Source organism: Sinocyclocheilus anshuiensis, unplaced genomic scaffold (assembly GCF_001515605.1).
Source record: "Sinocyclocheilus anshuiensis isolate Anshui unplaced genomic scaffold, SAMN03320099.WGS_v1.1 scaffold429, whole genome shotgun sequence".
NCBI lineage: Eukaryota > Metazoa > Chordata > Actinopteri > Cypriniformes > Cyprinidae > Sinocyclocheilus > Sinocyclocheilus anshuiensis.
The window spans coordinates 760,495-764,248 of NW_015539859.1; positions in this window are offsets into that span (position 1 = coordinate 760,495).

Here is a 3,754-nt window from a genome sequence, read left to right on the forward strand (position 1 = left end):
AAATGGTGACCCAGCCGGCGCAGTTTCTGCAGAGAGGCTGCAGGAGCGTTGATACGACACAGCCATTTCACGATTGGCCAGATTCACCGCATGACAACTATCACGTGTGTTTCGGGTTTACGCTAACCTTTTCAATTCCAATAATAGCCACAAATCTGTGTTTTTAGAACAGTAAAAGCTTTTTTACTGTAGTCGCAATGTTATATTGAGTCACGTTTATCATAAAACACTGATGAAAGCATAAATTCCCCCACTATATTAACAGATGGCGATGTATTAAGACGTATATAATCAGTATATATCTGTTGCTCATGAAAACGTTTCTGAAACGTCTGTATATTTGACAAATAATTGCATTTAATTCACTTCATCTGTGATAGAGTATGCAAACACCGTGCAAGCGTCACTAACGGGAGCAGAAAGATTTTTTTGTATTATTATTGCAAAAAACGTATACAATAAGGAAATACAACATCGTAAGAAGATCCTCAAGAACAGAGCACCAATCCAAATGAAAAAAAAAACATGAAGCGAGAAAAGAAAGAAAGAAAAATAATTACACAATAGGGTCTTTTAATAATTTAAATTTCTGCAATAAACCAAAGTCTTCTTCCAGATTTACATTTTAACAGTCTTACAGATTTACAGTATGTCCAATCTGGCCTTACATTCATCAATTCTATTATATATATTAAGTGATTCACTTAGTTCTTTATCTTTAGTAAGTAGAATACCAAGATATTTGATCCTAGATTTAACTGGTACATTGCAAGTTTGTGTGAGCTGAGATTCTGTCAATGTCATTATTTCACATTTACTTAAATTAATTATCTAATTAATGCCCGAGGCATTAGAAAAGTTATTAATAATTTGGAGAGTTTTTGGAACCTGATCAGTATTCGTTAGAAATAAGACTTGTGTCATCAGCCAATTGACTGATCACTATGGAATCATCAAAAACCTTTAATTGCTCAATGTCAGAATTTTTAATTGCGAGAGCAATCATTTCAGTGGCCAAAATAAAAAGTAAAGGCGAAATGGGACAACCTTGTTTAATACCTCGGCTTATATTAAAGCGTGAAGTGGTCCCTTCAATCAATGAAACAGAACAATTTGTATCCTGATATAAACTACCAATTATACTTATAAACTGTTTCCCAAACCCATATAATTCTAAAGCCGCAAAGATAAGGGGGTGTTCGACCGTGTCGAACGCTTTGTAGAAATCAAGAAAAAACAAAATATCATCGTCGTTAATCTTGTCTTTATAGTCAATCAGATCTTGAACCAAACGTAAGTTATTGTGAATCGATCTACCCCTCATAAACCCTGACTGCGTATTGTTTATAATCTGAGATAATCCAGTCTTCAGCCGATTAGAATAAATGTGTGCTAACAATTTATAATCATTATTTAACAATGTAATGGGCCGCAAGTTATCTAAAATCTTAGGATCTTTGCCTGGCTTGGGAATGAGAATTATAACCCCTTGCTTCATAGTATGGGAACGTGAAAGACATTCAGTAACCTCTGTCAAAGCCTTAAATAAAATAAAAAAATTTGAATCCCCCCAAAATTTGTAAAAGTTGGCCGTTAAACCATCGGAGCCAGGAGATTTGTCAGAGGATAAAGATTGCAAAGCATTCTCTAACTCCTGTAACGATTTTTTTGCATCACAAATCTCTTGAAACTCCAAACTGATTTGTGGAATAAATGGCTTAATACTATCAAAAAAAGCATCTGCATTAATTTTAGAAAATGTCGACTTATATAAGTTACTATAAAAGAGAAAGATTTTTTGTGCAATATCATTAGCGTTGAAAGATTCACTGCCATCAATAATTAAGGATCGTATATTATTTTTCTCCTGCCTGCTCTTTTCCAATCTGCAGAAGTACGCTGAATTTCTCTCCCCTTCTTCTATCCACTTGGCCCTTGAACGGATGTAAGCACCTTTCGCCTTTTCAACATAGATTTGATCAAGTTTGGATTGCAAGAATAAAAGCTTTGCTCTATCTGAATCATCAAACTGACTATTACTGCAACATTCACTTATCTCTCTAATAAGATTAACTTCTTCTAAATGGGTCGATTTCTTGTAGCTGTTTACCAAAGGAAATAGAATAATTACAAACTCTAAATTTAAAATATTCCCATTTACTAATATTCGAGGAAAGTGAAGAATCTTCACTCACTTCTGCAATAATATTTTTAACTCCTTGGCAAAAGGCCTCCGAATTAAGAAGATTGGCGTTAAATTTCCAGTAGCCTATCCCTTATTACGACGCCGTGCAGTTAGAGACTTTAAATTTAAACCAACCATACAATGATCGGAAATTGATGCGGGGGATATAAAGCAATCTAAAATATTTTCCTTAATGTGGAATGAGATAAGCCAGAAGTCCAATCTTGATTTACTTGTCCCGTCTGGTTTTCACCAAGGATACTGACATAAATTGGGATATAAATCTCTCCAGGGGTCAAACAAACCAAATGAACTACAAAAATTACATAAAATAGGATTGTAGTGATGACTATTAAATTTAGATGGAAAGCGGTCCAGCCAATCATCCTGCACCATGTTAAAATCCCCTCCTAATATAATATTGTCTGTGGAATATGCAAGTTTCAGGCCCATTATAACTTCAGAAACTTCCGATAGCAGTTCCCTGTTTTGATTAATAGTATTATAACCATATATATTTCCTATTATAATAAACATGTCATCAATGGAAAGCACACAAACGAGCCAGTGACCATTATCACTGGATTTATGTACAATTACTTTTCCAGGGCAATTATGAAACAAAATGGCAACTCCCGCTGAACGATTCGTTCCAAGACAAAATACAATTTTGTCCCCCCGCTGATTAGTCCAAAATTTCTCATCTAAAACACTCGAGTGAGTTTCTTGTAACATATAACAGTGTGCCTTTTTACCTTTACAGAATAAGAAAAGAGCTTTGCGTTTCACGTTATCTCGAAGACCCCTAACATGAAGAAAACCAGAAATCAGTTTTTAAAGAGAACATTTGAACAAGAACAAAGTAAATAAGAACGAATAAACTGTGAAAGAAGTGCTTGGCGTCCCTTAAACAGACATTATAGAGTCCTTCTTAAGTTCCTTTGTAATGACAGACCGCAAAAACCTTAAGTAGCAGAGATTTTTTTCCCGTTGATGTAGCCATATGGGCCTCTGAAATAAGCTCGGTGACCTGCTTCTCTCGCCTGCTTTATCTGCGGCCACAGTAGTGCTCTTGCCTCCCTGTCCACTGGAAGGATGTGCTCGGCAAAACTGATGTTCAAATCTTTGCATACTGAGGAATTCTTCGTAAAACGCCAGAATTCATCTCTGTAGTGCCTCATGGTGAATTGGATAACTATGGGCTTACATTTCTGCCACAATTTTGCACGCTAAAGATCATATTTTGAGCGCACAAAAGTGCATTTTGCACACGCGCGATCTCAGTTTGTGGAGAAAATGTTCGTTTCATGGAATTATGGCACATTGTAACGCTGGGTTGTGCTGAGCACGCCAGCTGTTGGCATTTAGCGAGCACAGAGAGGGGCCATCAGGTGAGCAAGCTAGTGAAACGTTGCACAAGCAAAAGAGAAGGTCTGCACACATCCAAAAACGTATTTTAAATGCAAAATTGATTTCCGTGCGCTCGAAAGACTTTTTTCTTTGCGAAACGAACATTTTCTCCACAAACTCAGATCGCGCATGTGCAAAATGCACTTTTGTGCGCTCAAA